General features: G+C 42.0%; 1 protein-coding gene across 31 annotated transcripts in view; it reads right to left on the bottom strand.

Annotated features, from left to right (window-relative positions):
- FOXP1 (forkhead box P1) overlaps positions 1-19,238 on the bottom strand; it is a 562,577-nt gene that overhangs the window by 410,150 nt on the left and 133,189 nt on the right. For 8 of the 31 annotated variants that reach the window (XM_075938616.1, XM_075938595.1, XM_075938604.1 and 5 more), the window contains one exon: positions 11,933-12,104. The exons of the other annotated variants lie outside the window; for them this stretch is intronic. The gene's annotated coding sequence lies outside the window, so the exon portion shown is untranslated. The remainder of the gene's footprint in view (positions 1-11,932; positions 12,105-19,238) is intronic. 31 annotated transcript variants of the gene reach the window in all.

Below are 19,238 nucleotides of genomic sequence, written 5' to 3' on the forward strand. Positions count from 1 at the left end.
TACAATAAAAATGATTAATCATAATTTTCATTTTGTCTACTGCCATTTTAAAATGGGGGAGGAGGGGGTAACAACTTAGGTTTATTGTTTAAGTTTAAGGGGGTAACAGTGCCAAAGAGGTTAAGAACAACTGGTTTACAGTTTCTGACAAATGAGTGTGTTAGTGACACAGAGAAAGAGTGAAGGAAAGATCTTAGTACCATGGTTTAAACTGCAGAGAAAGACCTCCTGTCCAAATTTATAGCAGAGTGAACATCCAACAACAGATGCTGTTTAGACAGGGGCTTTCCTTGCCCTCAGGTACAGTTCAGTTTGTCCATTCTACTATGCAATTACAGAATCAATAAAACATCCCTTTGAAACTCCCCGGACTAGTGCCGACATGCAGACAGTAGTCAAGCTGACATTTTTTGTTGTTTCCGTTATTACTAACATCGAGCATTCTGAGAAGAAAGACATCAAAACCCAGTCACAGGCTGAAAACAAAGAGGGAAAAAAAGGTACAACTGAAATTTTGTTCATAATATCATGTCACTCCTTATGCAATTATATAGTCCTATACATACCAAACACAACAAATCCTGCTCAAAATTATTAAAGACAGCATTGGAATATACAAGTGTGTTTTTAAAAGGATATTTATTCCATTCCCCTTTTGTCTGACACATTGCTATGCCACTGCAATTTTTGTTGGGTTTCTCCACAGATCATCTCACCTTGGTGGCAAATCCCTAGCACCACACAATCAAAGGGCATACTAAGAAACAAACAGCAAAACTCTCTGTGCTGGCATGTGCTAATGAATGCTGAGATATCAATGCCACATGAGGTAAGTAGGAATTTAAATCAATCTATCCATCCATTTGAATGTGTTGTCTGAAACACCGAAATAGACATAGGAAACTGGGGCATGGTAGGAGTAGAACCAAAGTGATTAAGAAGGGAATAAAAAGAGGTTTTGTACAAAACTCTGGTCATCTGAAGAGGGCTGTGCCCACGAAAGCTCATGATACCATCTACATGTTTTGTTAGTCTATAAAATGCTACCAGACCATTTGTTGATTGCAAAAGAAAATGTAAACCCACTTCTTAACTGGAAGGGAGAGCTAATAAATGATAATGTCAAGAATGCTAAGGTGTTTAAGCAGATTGACGCTAAATAGGCATTTAACAGGTTGTGACCAGATGCTTAGAACAATTCATATTAACAACAAGAGGTATGGAACACAAGACAGAACATGGAAAGAACAACATACAGAATATTCAAAGAATTTACATGTATTTAAGTCAGCAAAGCCTGAGGAAATTCATCATAGCATATTTGAAGAACTAGCTGAAACAATCTCAGAGCCATGAGTGATGATTTTCAAGAACTCCTTGAGGACAAGTCAGGTCCCAGAGAACTGGAAAAGAGCAAATATAAAACCTATCTTTAAAAAAGGAACAAAGAAGACCTGGGGAATTATAGATCAGACAACCTAACCTCAATAGCTGGAAAGATACTGGAACAAATAATTAAAATATTAATTTGTAGAGGATCACAGCATGATAAACAATAGCCAACACAGATTTATCAAAACAACTTAATTTACTTCTTGGGTGACTTACTGGTCTAATGTATGGGGAGAAGCAGAAGATGTGATATATTTTGATTTTAGTATGTCTTTTGATATAGTCCCATATGGAATTCTCATAAACAAAGGCAATGTGATCTAGATTCAAGTACTAAAAGGTAATTTTCACATTTGGTTGGGAAGAAAAAAGAGAAATTTATCAATACTTTGCTGTCAAACTAGAAGGCTGTATTTAGCAGAGACCCACACAATTCAACATTTTCATTAAATGCCTTGAATACTAAAGCACAAAGTATGCTTATAAAATCCACAGATGACGTGAATTTGGAAGGTGTTACAAGCATTTTGGACGACAGGATTAAAATTCAGGAATGACCTAAACGAATTGGAGAATTCACCAAGATGAAATTCCATGAAGACAAGTGGAAAGTACTTCACTTGAGAAGGGGGGAAAATGCAGCAATACAAAGTGGGGAATAACTGGCTAAGCAGTAGAACTGCAGATAAAGATCTGGAGGTTAAAGAGGATCCCAAATAGTATAGAAATCAACAATGTGATGCAATTGTGAAAAAGGCTAATGTACTAGGGTGTCTTAACAGCATTGTTGCATGTGACACACAGAAGGTGACTAGTGAGAATTCAGCTGGAGTACTGTATCCAGTTCTGCACACTACACTTCACAAAAGATGTAGGCAAACTAAAGAGTCCAGAAAAGAGCAACAACAATGACCAAAGGTTCAGAAAACTGGACCCATGAGGAATGGTTAAAACCAGGTATGTTAAGTCTTGAGAAAAGACCACCAGAGGTGGGACCTGACAATCATCTTTAAGTACTTTAAAGCCTGTTATAAACAGGACAATGATCAATTGTCCTCTGTGTCCACTGAAGACAAGACAACTAGTAATGTGCTTAATCTGCAGCATGGAAAATTTATGACAGATATTAGGAAAAACTTTCTAACTATAAGGATAGTTAAGCACTGGAATAGGCTTTCAAGAAAGGTCATAAAATCCCTGTCATTGGAGGTTCTGAAAAACATGTTAGGCAAAATGCCTGTCAGGGATATTTTAGGTATATACGATACTGCCTCATGGCAGGGGAGTGGACTAGTTGGCCATTTGAGATTCCTTCCTGCCCTATGTCGTTATGGCTGTATGAATGAATGCGATTTGAAAAATAAAAGTTGAGGAGTATGGCTAGAAGGAAGTATAAACTGAATTAATGTGTTCTCTAACTATTCTTCCATCAAAGCAAATATTCAGATGAGCTTTAACTGAAAAATGTCATCTGGGACTTGCCAAAAAGAGAAGTTTTCTTCATAAAATAAACCTCAGTCTAAAGATACTATAAATCTCTTCTACAACAGTAAACAAAAACGTGGAAAATTTAGAAGTGAGGGTCTTAAGACTACTTTGTACAAACTTCAATAATTACCATCTTCAGGTGTTTATTTTTCCACTCAATTTATTACAACATATTCAATCACTCATTTCAAACGCTAAAATCTGGCATGCACTGTCATCATCCCACATCTGTACTTATATCTCCAATAAAAACATCTAAAATTCTTCCAAACTACTTCTACTGTACTTGAAAAGCTATAAAAACTTGTCACTCTGAAATATGAAGTTGGCCATTTATCCACAAGCCAGGTACAACACAGGAAGTGACACTGCAAGCTTCCCCCAACTGCCTGCCACAAAGACCACAATCCTGAACTGAAAAGACCACCCTGGGAATAAGAAGCCATTCAGATTTTTTTTACCAGCTAATCCCTGAATCTTCCTGAAATAGATATTACAAATCAGACAAACCTGACATGGTGATTCTTTGATGTGAACTACTGTATTTATCCATTAATGACCCGTTCAGAGGTCTTTACTAGTAAGGAAAAGAGACTACATGAATGAGTTATTAAGGGTGCTCTGCACTCTGTCTCGGCATTACATGGCCATTAAAAACCTTTTATGTTTTATAAAGTTTTATAAAAGCTGCTTTAATAATTACTTGAATTTCCCCATTGTTCCTGAATAGCTATACTCACAGATTTTAATCCTGAGCTCTGACAATAAAATAAGTAATATTTTGCACTGCTGTGGCCCCTTCCAGCCTAGGATCTCTACAGGCTTAATAATAATTAGTGGTAGTATCATGTATTAATTAAGCCTTACAACAACAATGGAATTAGTGAGGTTAAACAGTCTTTACCACATACTTGAGAAGGTCAGTATGCTGTAGGAAGCTTACACTCAGCACAAAACAGCCCAAGTAACAGAATCTGGGAAGATCCCTGAATTTGGTTTGTAGGAAGGTAGTAGTACTCGCTATCTTACAGCAACCTAAAATGGCCAAGTTTTGACACCCCCTCCCTCAAGAGGGTTCAAATGGAAACTGCAATTTAACCTTAATCGCTGCATAACAACTGGAGCATCAGAACGACAGATGCAAAACCAAGCTGTGGGTGCCTGCCTGCCGATCACTTTTGCTTTAAGAGCACATCATGTGTCAATCAAAATGAAATTCCTTCTGCTCACCACAGTGGCTTGCAACCAAACAATCAAAAAATATACTCTGAGTTCAACCAATAAAGTGTTCAAAGGCTTCTCACTCTGCTTTGTATCTGGCATCAACAAGAAAGAAGAGGAGAGAGAGAGAGAGACTCTTGGAGGGAAGGGGGAGGGAATCTCTAGATGGTCAGCAGAAAAAAACCTGTAAACCAAAATAAAAATAAGGATTAAAAATATGCATGGTGTACAAACAATAAAGCACATTGAGGCATATTCTTCAAAGATGCAGAAAGACCTCTATAACTCACCACTGGCTTTGAATACGTGTGAGCTATCGAGTATTTTTTCACTGCTTGGGTAAATATAAATCATTCACTGGTGAAACAATTTCTCTCTTCCCCCCAACCAATCTATGTTGTACGCAAATGTCTTGCATTTAAGCCCACCGCCATGTTGTGCTGTTCAGATACACATTAGAGCTCCCCAGATGGTAAGGCCTGCAAGCCACTCTGTTGCCATGAGTTAAGAGCCACAGTGTGACCCATAAATGAATAACAGAGTGAATTCTGCATAGTTTTATCATCTAGACCAAAGTATCACTCTTCCTGCTTGGCTTCTTATTTAATCTGTGGCAGTTGTAACATGAGAGATTCCACCCCCCCCCCCCTTCTTTTTCCCTTTATAGGTATGGAGAGGGGATTTTAATTTATTGGATACAATATATCCAGGGCGTACATTCAATATGCACGTGATTTCATAGAACTACATGTCCCTATGATGCAATGGTGTTCATTTCATCACCAGCACACTCAAAAGAGGCACTGGAAATTTAACCTTAGCAATGGGAAGATCCTTTACCAAAACGAAAACAAAAACAAAACCCCACTCTGGCATAGTCAAAGCCTATTGGCTTACTTGTGCTCATGACAGATGAGATTGGAGTTCAGGTTGTGTGCTCAAGTGTGAATGGGAGGGCTTGCATATATGCACTGTAGATTGATCTGCATAGCGAGTGAGTTTGTAGGTATGAAGGTCTAGGGCAGTGGTTCCCAAACTTTTCCACATCACTCACTCCAACAGCAAAATTTGTTGAGCCAAAAAAAGGAACTGACACCCCCCCCCCCCCCCACCCCACTCCACCCCGGAATTGTAGGAGCAGAGTTTAGGAAGGACATGAATGTTGAGTTAAACTTCAGATTTTTTCTGGTCTTTTACTGTTATTGTAAGTAAGAAATGCAGCTTCCCATCCAAATTAACACTGATTTTCACTAAGTGCTTGAATCAGTGTCTTCCAAGTGGAGGGGAGCTTCAAACTCTGCAGTAGAAATCTTGTCCCTAAGGAGTCAGTCAACAGAAGCTCTGCCATCAACTTCAAGGGGACCAGGATACTGTCCAGGGTCTCTAACATTTTAGGTTGCCACAATCACTGTCTCCACAGCCCCCTGTAACTGTTAGGAGTGGGAGGGCTACAGCCCGGTTGGACAGACACAGAGCTTTCAGACCCAGTTGTCTACGGCTCCCTCAGACAAATCTGCCATGGTTTGCCAAAGTGGAGGGCTGGTCTAACAGAGCGTAGAAGCTGCCGAGGCTCATCAAAACACAGGATGGCCAGAGGTGAAGAAATACGAAGGATGAAAACAAGAGGTTTATAAGTGGGCATGGGGCTGGGGATTGGGTAGGAGAGCCAAGAGTTTGGCAAGGCACCCCACTGCTCATCATGCTCTCCACCCATATCACAATATGTTTGTTGTTTTCCTCCCTCAGCCAGACTTAATATTCCCTTTTGCAATTACAGGCTGAGACATGGAGGGAAAGAACCTACTTCAATTCATCCTGTGTCAGCAGTCACATTACTTCTCTTCAAGGTGCACGCTTGCCATCCTCGATCACCCAGACACACACACCAGACTGACTCATCCTTCCCAGTGATACGTCTTATCATCCCATCCCTCCGCCCCGAATACTCACCATCACCTAGCTGATACAGCCACCACTTCTCTCCTCTATGGACTCCTTTCCCCATGCACCCAGGATCATGAGGGGTGGGGAGAGGACGACCCACTCCCCACAGGCCAAAGAAGGGAGGACTGGGAGCTGAAAGATCTCTTGGAGACTGGGGCGGTTTCTCTTCCTCCAGCCACAACATTCCCCATGGATAAATGCTCCCAACCATCAGCAAATTTGGGGGAGGGTGGGAATAAAGGTATTTGTGGCCCTTATTTGGGACAAAATACTTGAGCTCTGCCTTTTTGGAGACGGGATGTGTGAAGGTTTGGGACCCTGAGCCTTCTCTGCCAGCCTGGCCCCCTTTTACCTGGTCTTGCTGAACCAGCCTCTCAAGCCTCCTCCGGCAAAGCACACAAGTAGGACCACAACCAGCTGCAGTTACCAACACTGAGATCAGCTCTCTGAGGACTCAGTTTAAGGGCCCTATCTACAATGCCCAGATGTTCACATCTTCCCTTGGGGCAGAAATCCAAAGTTACATGAAGTCCTCCTTCATCAGAGGGGGTGAGGCTGAGGCCACCAGACTGTGAAAAGCTCCCAACATTGAGTGGCTAGGCTGGGAAGGCTGAGTGAACCCCCCATGGGGTCCACAGCTACCATGGAACCAGCCATATTTGTCTGGGGTCATGGGACACGTTTCAGTGCTAATGCAGATAGCACGGAGGGACTGGGAGGTTACCCCACCAATCTGAAGCCATATCCTGAGCAGTTGCTACCCAAAGACCTGCTGGGGTGGCAACACCCTGCCTGGCGATATCTGTGGTCGCACCTGGAGGAGGATTGGTCTGAGTAGGATGTGTGCTTCCGTGGGGATCTCAGTGACAAGTGGCACTTGGCGGATCCACATCAGAGGACCAAAGAGCCATGCCTTGCACTCTGAAAGCAGTCCCAGGATGAGCAGCGGTATCTGGTGGCATTGCGAACCAGTCACTGCGAGGGGGGGGGGGGGGAAGGAGTATCTCCCTGAGTCCAGCGACATCCGTCTCGGGGGATACTTGGTTCCAGTCTTCCAATTTTTCATGGAATCTGTGACAATGTCCTGGTGGTATGAGAGGTTGGTTCCAATGTTCCTGCCAGAAAGCGCATGCCTCTGGGGGGGGTGGGGGGGTGATGGGAGGCGGTACTGCACAGCTGGTGCTGGGGGGAGCTGCTCCCTCCCCTTGCTGCCTCTGATACAGAGGCAGCAGGGGAGCGAGAATGAGAGTAGACGACAAGATTAACCAATAAACCTAGGCTTATTGGTTAACCGTCTAGTCAACTACTCGTCGACATCCCTAGTGAGCACATACACCTAACATGGAATGGACATGTGCAAGCACTCAAAGAAGAAAGGAAAGGGTCAAAACTGTCTAAGGAATTTAGGAGCTCAAGTCCCAGGGAAAGTCAATTGGACCTGAGCTCCTAAATCCCTTTGACATTGCTGAAAAATCATCCCCACACTATTGTATTAACAAATCAATTTCCACTCCTTAGGTCACATTAAATAGATTGTGTTGGGGTTTTTTTGGTCCATTTTTAAGTCAAACCCAACAGACTGTTCAACCCCAACCAGTTCACAATGTGGCACTTACAGTCAACCGAAGTATTTTGCAAATGACTGAAGAAAACACAATGAAAGAAACTTCTCTCTAGCTGAAGTGTGTCTGTTGGCAATTAAATATGCCTTGAATAGCCTATTCATAGACACCTCGTAATAAAAGTAAGGGCTTGGCTTTATCTCTTTGCTAATGTTGATACAACTTCAGAAGTAAAAATGGACACATCTAGGAAATGATGGGAAAAGGAGACACATACTGTAAAAACTATATAATTCTGACACACCTGAAGCCTCCTTAATGTTATTCGATGCTCATAGAACATAAGACAGCTTTGCATTTAAAAAACTGCATCTGTGTACAGTGACAGCATCTTCTTTACATTTTGAAGAGTTTGTCTGTTGATTTGTTTGTGCAAAATAAAGTCATATTTTGCAAATACCTACAGATACCAAATTTTGCATCCTCCCACTTAAATTAGCTGAATGCACTACTTTTTACACCAGACTATGCTAGGTTAAAGGTTTAAATTATTTTCGTTTCTCATCGGAAAAAAAAGACATGACTATTATGATTAGAGTTAATAAAAAAATATTTGCTAACATTTGCTCCAGGGTACTCTGCCCAACGCCTCCCCTCCCACTGCGGCTGTTGGGAGAGAAGTGTCCTGCCCCACCTCTCAGCCAACAAGCACTGAGGTCTCCTCCAGGACATGGAAGAGAGGGTCATTGCATGGTGGGAGAGCTGGGGGGCTCTAGAGGTTAGGGCTGGCACTTGGGGGTTTAGGGGGTTGAGGTGTACCCCAGCTCCGGCCCCCACGGTTGTCACGAACAGCTGGCTTCAGCTGTGGCTTCAGCCACGTGGTGACTACAGGAGCTGAAGCCAGCTGTTTGTGGTGCCTTTGGGGGCCAGAGCTTTTGGTGGACCAGTTACATTTTATTTGCATATTGGCATATTCATTATACAAATAATGAATGCATAAAGAAATACATAAAATGTTGCTGGTCTGCCAACAATTCGTGAATGAGTTTGTCAGTCCGCAGTATAAATAAGGTTAGGAAACATTGGCTACATTATCATTGTAGTGTAAACAAAATTTTTACTGTTTCAAATCATAAAATAATTCAAATTAGTTACAGAAAGAGTAATGGAAGCTTTTTCAATTCAAATTTAATATGTATGGTAATTATTTAATAAAATGAATAACGTGTGAAGTTGAAATCTTACAAATTTAAAAACCTGTTCCTTCACTTGCCTTTTGCAAGCACACCGAAAACAAATTCTATGACTTATATTTAATTTCTTAAATTTTCCTATAAGTGTAATTTACGCAAAATAACTTTGTCCAGTGAATGAAGGGTCTCACCTGCTAGTGAGTATATAAAGGAGAGGACTGAAGAATTTTTTTTGCCCTAGCCTTGATAGAACAATGGTTGTGATTTCAAAAAGTCCACATGCATTCATAGTAAAAGTATTAAGGCAGACACATTAGATCAGTGTTTCTCAACCAGTGGTACAAGTACCCTTGGGGGTACTCAAGAAAAGTCTGGGGGATACGTCAACACAACTGAAATTTGGAGAAAACTGAATTTTTGTTTTAAGTTTAACAACGCTTTATTATTTTTGTACTTTTTATACCCAAAAATTTCATTGCCCACCCAGCTTATAATTAAAGTTGTTTAAACAAATGTGTTGCAATGGTAGAAAAAAATGTGTCTGAAAAGTGTAGGTACTGGTGGTACTTTTTTTTTTTTTAAAGGGGTACTTTTTTTCTTTTTTTAAAAGTTGAGAAACACTGTATTAGAGGAGTAGAAAAAGGTAAATTCTAGTATTTAAGCCAATCTAATTTAAGTCCAGCAATGTTCTCAAAGTTATATGACAACAGACTACTCTAACCTTCTCTCAAAGCTGCAGCTTGGGGCCAGGTGAGAAGCGCTTCTCCATGGGCATTGCAGTTCCAGCAGGCTTAGGCAGAGGGAGGGGTGCTTGTCCTCTAGTTGGGACAGGTTTATTTTCATCTGGTCCCTGTGCTACCCAACCACTCCCTGATGAAGGGGAACAGTCAGCAATGTCCCCATACAACTATAACCTTGCTTTAAATTATGATAAAAGGAAGCTGCCTACCAAATATGATAGTCCTAGCTCTTACCATTTAGGAGTTCTTGAACATACAGACACACAAACTCTCAAATATATAGAACATTATCTATTTTTTAAAGAATCTTTCAATGGCACTTGAACTGGTGATATTCACTAACTCTGTTAACTGCACATTCTAGTCGCCATCTGTAGAGAATTCCCTAGCACTAAGAAAATGCATTACAATTCTGACACAGCAAATACTGAGACATCCACCATTTTCATCTTTAAAAAGGTGAGAACTTTAGTCCAGTTTTAAGAGCTTCTTGGCATTTGCTGTGCAACTAGAACAGTCATAGTTGGGATTTTCAAAGACACTCCATTTGGGTGCCCAGATGCCATTAGTTTTTAAGAGGAAATGGCCATGTAAATTCATAGCTAACTTTGCAAATGTCATGGTATGGCTTTAAGTGTTTATTAACTGTGGGGCTCTGGTTAGCCTCAGAGATCCATCTGCAGTGGAAACTGCATGCTTTTGAGAGCCTTCAATATAACTTTAAAAATGGAGTCAGTCACAAGAAATCAAATATATTCATACGATCATTTGACTGGTCTGTGTTGAAAAAAATCATTATTGTACCCTGTTATTTTAATAGTCAGCTACGAGAAGACAATATGACACAAGGAAAGCACAACATTGAAAGGACCCTAACAAATTTTGCCAGGGAAGAGTTTTGAAGCCTAAGATGAAAACACAAACTAAGAAGCAATGAGGGACACTGATAAATCTCAGATGCATGTAATAGAACATCTTGCTGGCTTGAGTTTTAACTCACAAAAGAGACCACTTGAAAGCTTCGGTCTAGGCTTGTACACACTTACTACTTCTTCTATTCCTTACTGAATTTAATTGCACAGGTAATGCAGTCTGTGAGAAAGGTATAACAAATGAAGTAGCCGTGCGCTCCATTTTTCTGAAACTGTAGGAAGTTACACAATGCAGCATGTGTACTGGCCATAAAGTTACCAAAACTGTTGTTGTGGTTGCCTGAATGCTGACTACAACTATGGCTTCTGGATACAATGTACTGTCTTTTACAGTTTCCTAAACACATTTCACTGTGTCTGATGAACAATATGGGAATTGCAGAAAGAGCCCGACAGTAGCAATGATGTAATTAAAAGCCATCAGTGGGAAAAAAACCAAGCATTGGATAATTCCTTTTTCCAGCTATAAAGACTAATTAAAAAGTACTCTTAAAAATAGCGTTTAAAAATGGTCCAAGAAACAACAAACAACCTCTCTACCATTCTCAATAACTTCCTGGCTTAATACTGCACTATAGCGTGTGCCTGAGCTGCATATTCTGCTGAGAATTATTAATACGATACAGAAATTCTCTCTTTTGGTCAGAGCCTGCATACAGCCCAATCTTGTAATAACAAAAGTTACACATTGTTGTCAGTGGCCTATATGAAAGGAATTGGTGATCTCACTCCACTTCCAAGTTGAGAAGTGTGAACATTTTGTTAGCAGTTTCAGTACAGGCCAAGGATCTACTACGGTACACACCCACAGTATGTCTACACTACCAAGCTTTGACTACAAACTTCGACACCCAAAAATCACCGGCAGGTGTTGACACTTGTTCCCTCTGTCAGCAGATCATGTCCACACCGCCAGAAGTGGGCTCCCCTCTTCCCCCGACAGAAGTACCATTGCAGTGTGGATACTCCCACTGTTTTGTCATCCAAAGGCAAGTTTTTGATGACAAAACTGTCGTGTAGACAAAGCCTGGGACTGAAGTAAGTTTTCAACCATAAAGACATCCCTGCAGAACAGTCTACTCCACAACAAGCAGCAGTGTAGTGGAGAGGTTTGCACTGCAACCGTTCACCCTTTACTTGTTTTGTTGAGAGCGAGCGAGCGAGTTGTTTTCCAGGTATGGAAGTCTAGTGCCTTTTCGCAATTCTTGAATTTGACTAAAACAGGATGTTTCAATATACCAGACTACTGTCAACTTTTCGCCGTACGAAAACTACATCTGAAGGAGGGGTCGGATTGTTTTCTTTGTGGCAACACATCAGCAGCGTTCAGAAACAACATAGTACTTTATCTCATGCTTCGCCTTTTCAAAATACTTTGCAAACATTAAACTGCTACAGTAACATATATAAGCATGATCCTGCGTGCAAATGGTTTAATTCGTACATTGAAAAGGTCTTACCCAATAGCTGCTCTTTTGACAAACACAGCATTACAGTCCTCTCTATTTAGGGCTGAGTGAAATTCATCCACAAAAATGACGTTCTTCTGAAGTATTTTCCAATCCAATTGGCAGTGAAATGAAAAGACCTCATCAGGAGAGCGAGAGCTAGGTGAAATTTCATGCCCCAAAGCTAAAGTGAAAATAAAAATTCAGTAACTTTTGTATAAAGTAATTTTAGTACATGTGTGATATGAAAACTTGTTTGGAGGGCTGGGGGAGGAGGGGACATTACAACATCAACTGGCAGTATTTCTGGCAATGAATTAAGCGGCCCACATTAACCAGAGCTTGCAGCATATGTAGTCAGCCTACTTCCCTATTTTAAATGCCTAACGATTACAGTTGTGTTGGAACACATCTGGATGTGAGCTAGTTCACAGAGTTGCCTCCATACCCAGTACAGGAACTTCCTATGATGGCACATTAACAGAGCATTCCAAGCACAGGCATGTTGCACAATGTTTCTCCAAGCATAAACTGTGGCCTCAAACAATCAAGGGTTTTTTTTTTTTTTGGGCTGGGGGGGTGGGGGGGAGAGTGGAGAAATGATCAAACCGGGGGTGGGGACAGAACATCCTGCGTGAAACCGCATCCTGAACAAGCATCACCACGATTCACTGTAAATAAATACTCTCTCCTTGCAGCACTTCCGTCAACTGTCACTGCCTTGGCTCCAATCACCTTTCAAGTCCAAACAGGAAAGCAGAGAAAAGCGAGTGAGATGGCAGATATGAGGTTTAATTTGCTTTTCACTGCAGTTTTCACTGGTGGTGCGCTTCCAATTCACTGGGATTGCCAGCTGCCTAGAATCACTCCTGGTCCCAGGTTTTTTTTTTTTTTTTTTCCTGTTAACCTTCATAATTGTCTGATTATGGGCCAGCCCACAAACTGTGCTACCAAAAAAAAAACCACCAAACGGTAAAAAGCGCAGCACCTTCCCTCTATTAGATAAGCAGCCAGTTTCCAACTCTGCTGCTGTAGCCGGAATAGCGACTGTGATTTGCTAAAGATGTTTGGTCCCGTTTGTATTATATAATTCAAGATGTTGCTGTTAAAAAAAAAAAAAAGTGGGGGGGGGGGAATAAAGACTGAAATAAATTTGACCTCAATTTTCTGGGAAAGTTATGAAAATACATATGATTGGAAAGATCAGAGATGTGGAGGGATAGCAGTAATGGATTAGTGCAGAGAAGGTAGAATTTGGAACTTACAGTACTTGCACATCAGGTTTGCAGAGGGTGGGAATGTCACACCTACACCCGGAGGTATTTATTTTTAGCCTCCAAAGAAGCATGTTGCCTCTCTCCAACACCCCCTAGTGGACAGCGTAGACCAGCATTACAGGTGTTTTAAGGTGCCTTGCTGCACACCGAGGCAGTGCTGGCGTTTACACAGGAAGAGGAGTAGCAATCCTCAGGGGAGCTCTTCTTTTGAGAACAAAGAAGTGGGTGAGAAACTTCGTAAGCCTAGTGAGGCAGGACATGATCTTAGAGTGCCTGCCTGAGGAGGTGAGAAACTGCCTTGGCAGAAACACACCAAGACTGAGTTGGGTGGGGCATGAGGTGATGCATGGAATCCCCTTCTCACAGCCGCATGCATGCACAAAAGGAGCAATTTAATTAATAAAAAAGTCAAAATGAAGCATTACCTATAGAAGCATAGTATTATTAAAGCTGCAACGTCTCTCAGGTTCCTATGAAATCATGTTCGTACAGTTCGCTCATAGGAATTTAAAGACAAAATTACATGCTTGGTAATAGTCTGGGGAGTAGACTTTTCTATGTAGCCCATTGTTTGCGTATGATGTATGGCTTTGAGAAAGTGGCATTGTTAAAGGGATCGTAAATTACAAAGGGGAAATTTACCTTTTTCAGAAATCTTATTCCAGAGAGGGCTTCCCTCGGCAGCAGAGGTTTTTGTCTGAGCAAATGAATTTGCAGCTTTGTATACATAGCACACACGACACGGTTTTCAAATTGCTCCAAGCAACATCAGCATGTCTGCCCCCAAAGAGTTGCTCTAGAGAAGTGGCTGTATTGTGGCCTTTCCTGTAGTTGTTGTGGTTAGGGATGTGAATGACTAGTCGATAAGCAGATGCTTCTCAGATAGTTGACACACTAGTCGACTAGTCGCTTCCCCCCCATTTCTGCCTCTATAAGAAAGAGGCAGCGGGGGGGGGGGAGAGAGAGGAGGGTGTGCTTCAAAGCAGCAGTGCCTCAAGGAGCCTGGGGCCAGATCCTGAGCTCCATACAGCACTGCCGCTTTGAAATGCTGCGTGCTGCCTGGGGCCATCTGGGGTGTCCCCAACTGGCTTGGGCTACATGCAGCGTTTCAAAGCGGCAGCACTGCCTAGAGCCCATGGTCTGCCGCTTTGAAATGCTGCATGCAGCTCGGGACCCCAGATGTCCCTGGGCTGCATGCAGTATTTCAAAGCAGCAGCACCACATGGAGCACGGGGTCAGCTAGGGACTCCCTTGCTGGCCCCGGGCTCCATGTAGCACGGCTGCTTTGAAACGCCACAGGGAGCACAGGGCCAGTGGGGGATAATAATAATAATTAGGGTCTCTTCATTGCCTTCTACAAGTTTTTACCTGGTGCAATTTGGTTTCTAACAATTCCTTCAAGCAATATGTGTTATTAACATGATTTAAAACAAATGCATTTCAAAGTGTGGGACAGAGCTAGGTTCCATGTAAACAAGAGGGCAAAGAATTGACTCCATAATTTTTTGATAACCTCCCATTGCCCCCCTCCAAAAAAATCCTTGTGAAATAACTAGTGTCCTTCTCTTGCAAAGCAACCACAATGAAGTTATTGCTTTGATAAAGCAGAAACGTTTTCCATCTAGTGTGAGCTGGAAACTTAAGACTCCATGATACTGCCCAGTTCTATTTCAAACATTATGTCAAATTTAAACAAAGTGGGGGGAAAAGCAAAATACCCAATAAAAATGAACCAAGCACTAACAGCAGACTACCAACTTAGACTAAATTCTGCTAATACTTATTCCCTTGAGCAAGGGTCTATAACTGTGGATTGGGCTCTAACTCAAAATCTTTGGGGCCAAATTGTCAGAAGTACCCACAGGTTTTGAGAGCCCAACCTGACACTCATGGGGCCCGATATTCAAAAGGTATCAAGCACTCAACATTTACTTCACCCCCCAGGAGTCACACAACATTCAACAGTTCTGAAAGCTAGATACTAGATATTTCATGTATCAGAGAGGTAGCCGTGTTAGTCTGAATCTGCAAAAGCGGCGAGGAGTCCTGTGGCACCCACAGGACTCCTTGCCGCTTTTGTAGATATTTCATGTTAGGCACTCAGAATTAGTAACACATTCCTCCAACTGCATAGACCATGTATCTACCCACTGGGCACACAAGACCAGCTTCTATGGATTTTTATTGCCTGTTTTAAATATACAAGGAAAGCGTATTATATCTTGCATTCATGGGGAACAGGGATTGCCAGTTAACTGAATGTGCTTTTGCCCTGGCACTCTACTGGCAGATCCAGCTCCCAGCAGATCTGACTCCCGGAAGCTTAAGGCAGGCTGAGGGGGAAGTAGGCGTCTGCTCTCAGAAGCCCATCAACAGCCAGCTGGAAAGGCGGGAGTCAGGCAAGCACACCCGAAGACACAGCGGTATTGTGGCTGGGATCAATGCTGGTTAACAAACTCTTCCAGTTAACACCACATTTCTCAAACTCTGGGTCCTGACCTCCCCGGGGGGATGCAAGCAACTTAGAGGGGAGTCGCGGTATCACAAAGTTTGAGAACCCCTGAGTTAATAGATAAAGCTTTCACCCTATATATATTTTCTGTTGTATGTTGGTTTTATACATTTTTCTCAACAACAACAACAAAATATTTTTGATAATGAATTGTAATGACATGTTAAACTTTTTAAAGTAATGTAAAATATTTCAAACACTTAAGAATTTCCATTTTTATATTTCAGGGCTTACCAGTTAAGGACTAAATGGATGTGTCTACACTGCTGGGCTTAACTCAAAATAAGCTATGCAAATTGAGCTACATATATAGCTGTGCATAGTTCATTTTGAAATAGAGAGCGTCTACACAGCACTTATTTCAAAATGAAGCACCCTTCCTCCGACTTCCCTTATTCCTCGTACAATGAGAGTTACAGAAGTCAGAGTAAGTTGTCCAGCTTGACAGGATTTTTATTCTATTTTGAAATAACTGCGTGCTGTGTAAATGTGGACTAAGTTATTTTGGAATAGCGCTAGTCATTTCAAAATAGTGTTGCATTGTAGACTTACCCAAAGTGTCTAATCCTGCCACACTGAAGTCAATGAAAGTGTTTGCCTTTAACTTTAATTTGGTGCAAGATAGGGTCCATATCTGTTCTCTATTTATATATTTATTCACAAAGGACAAATGAAATCAGTGGACTATTTTATGATGTCTTTGTCAATCCATTATACCATGCATAATGATGTCACAAAGTTCCAGATAAAATTTAAGAATTAGAGGAAAACTATCATTCAATATTAATCTATGAAACTGGGTGCAAATACTAGATACCAGAAGTGTGATTTACTGCGGACATCCAATGACTATAACAAAACTGGGCCATTTACCCCACCTGATGATCTGTCCCTATAGATTTAAATGATCTCAGTTAACACCTTCAGAATTTAAGAAGAAATCATCACAGATTAAGGATTAGCAAACCTGTTTATCAAATTTGACTGTGTTAATGCCAGTACATGTATTTTAGCAACATTCATTCAAAATTGTAAAACTTACTAAGGCACATTGGTCTAAATATGCTATAAACTAATAAGATCGATGCAATATAAGTTATTACCAGAAATAAGAAAAATTACCTTTATGTCAGAAGTTAATGTTTGCCAATTTGTGATGGCTCATTTAGCAGAATCACTGTTGATGCAGTATACTACAATTCCACTTATAGCTATTCACAAGTCAATATATGGAATGCTAATATACAGCATTTCCACACACACACGCCCGAAGATACTTTAACAACTCTGGAAGTGAGTTGTGATAATTCCATAACGCTAAAGATCTTTTCCTTCCTTACTGTCAACATGAACTTCTAAAGGCCAGTGGAGTTCTAAAGAACCCGTTACGCTTAGTAAAAAGTTGGAAGGTATTTCCTGGATGGAAGAGGAAGTGCTAGGACTATGTCAAGCTAATGCTTTTCAGAACTCATGGCCAAAACATTAGAGGAGACCCTCAAAAAATTGCTATTCACGGGTCTCCTAGCCTGGCCTGGAGGGAAGGAATGGCAGGGCTCCTGGAAGGGTAGTCATGCTGAGTTTCCCACAGAGGCCAGGAGTCACAGCGAGTTCTCTATTGCTAGAGCATCTGCAATGAGTTCCCCGTGCCCCAGTATTCACAAATGGCAAGGGTTTCCAGTGCATGTGTCTTTGTCTTACACACTAGCAATCTTCTGTGAAACATGAGTGTGTTCAGACCACCTAATGCTTTCTGGCTCACGGTTTTATAAACATTTGAAAATTCACGTCCAACTTGAACCCAACCTACTTTCATTGGGTGTGTCTACACAGCCAAGTTATTTTGGAAAAACAGCCATTATTCCGAAATTACTATGAGAGCATCTACACAGCAATTCTGTTATTTTGAAATAATTTCTAAATAACGGACAGCTTATTCCGACTTCTGTAAACTTCATTCTACGAAGAATAATGCCTATTCCAAAATAGCTATTTCAAAATAAGGCGTGTGTAGATGCTCCACTGCTGCTATTTCAAAATAGCCCCTCACCAGGCCCATTCTAAGTTATTCCTCCTGGGGCTCTAAACTGAAATATCATGTCTACATTAGGGAAGCTTGCCTCAGACTAATTTTGAGGCTTCCCTGCAATGTAGATGTGCTATTTTGAAATAAGCTATTTTGGAATAACTATTCCGGAATAGCTTATTCCAAAATAACTGTGTAGTATAGATGTACCCATTGACATCTTTGACCCAAACCAAACCCAGGCCCACACGCTAAGGTTAACACCCAAAACCTGTCCTAAGGGAAAATGTGATCCATGCAACTTGATTGTGCCCCCTTGGATCAATCATGAGCGGAACCACTAACAGGCCTGCAGTGGTGGCCGCAACAGTTCTGGTCAAACCACACACAGCTGTTTTGTTCTTCAGTGGCCATGGGTACTCTTTTCCCAGCCTTCATGACTTAGAAGGGGTTAGAAAAGAGACCCACGCTTTAGCAGTTTCAGAAGACATCTGTCCTCCTTTATGTGAGGTGGGTAAAGAAAGGGACCATCTGTGGATGGAGAGAGAATCTCCAGTCCTGTGTTAATAGGAGAGGCGTGGTGTCTCCTGTGTGAGGAAACAGCCTCACTTCTGTGGCCCATGTGAAATGGAATGGTAGAATTCAGCTTCCGGGGGAAAGCCTAAGTATTTGCCAGCCAAGAACATGCCTGACTATTTCCCAAGTGGGGTGACAACGTGTTTAAAAATAAAAATACCCCCCACACCCTTCTCAAAGCCAATGTAGGCTGAGATCAGGGTGCAAAGAGTCCTGAGAAAGCTCTAGAAAGCTGTGCTAAGGACCATGCAATCAAGGGAAAATTCAGGCCGATGCATAATTGGAAACACCGGGGAAAGAGCCGGCGTGGAGTTCATAGCGGGTACGGGATGGCTAGTGGAGTTGATAGAAGGGGGACCCGCACTGGCAGAGAGAGTGGCTGGTCTGTTGCAACGTGCAATGGAAAATGGGTAACTGCGTAACTGGGAGTAGAGAACAGCCTGCAGGGGAATCCACATTACCTCACCCTGGCAATGCCGACCCCTACCCTCAAACTTTGGGAAATCAGCTCAGACATAACTTCCAATTTTTCCCACCCCTGAGCATAATGAATTCTATTATGTGAACCAATGTGGCCTTCTTATTGGTGCCTATAACAAAGTTCCTGTGGCAGGACTGAGTCCAAGGGGCTCTGAGTATCGGAGAGGGTTCAGGCTGGGGCAGAAGTTGGGGGTTCATTGGTGGGAGGGCTCTGGCTCGGGGTGCGAGCTCGGGGGGGCTGGGACAGAGTTGAGGTGTAAGGGATCTGACTGGGGATGCAGGCTCTGGGATGGGGCATGGGATACAGGAGAGGGCTCAGAGCTGAGGCAGGGAATTGGGGGTCATGAAGGGGTGAGGGCTTTGGGATGCAAGAGGGGCTCCGGCCTGGGATTTGGGAACAGCAGGGTATACAAGCTCTTAACTGAGGGGGTGTGTTATGGGGTGTGGCAG

Source organism: Pelodiscus sinensis, chromosome 11, assembly GCF_049634645.1.
Source record: "Pelodiscus sinensis isolate JC-2024 chromosome 11, ASM4963464v1, whole genome shotgun sequence".
NCBI classification, from domain to species: domain Eukaryota; kingdom Metazoa; phylum Chordata; order Testudines; family Trionychidae; genus Pelodiscus; species Pelodiscus sinensis.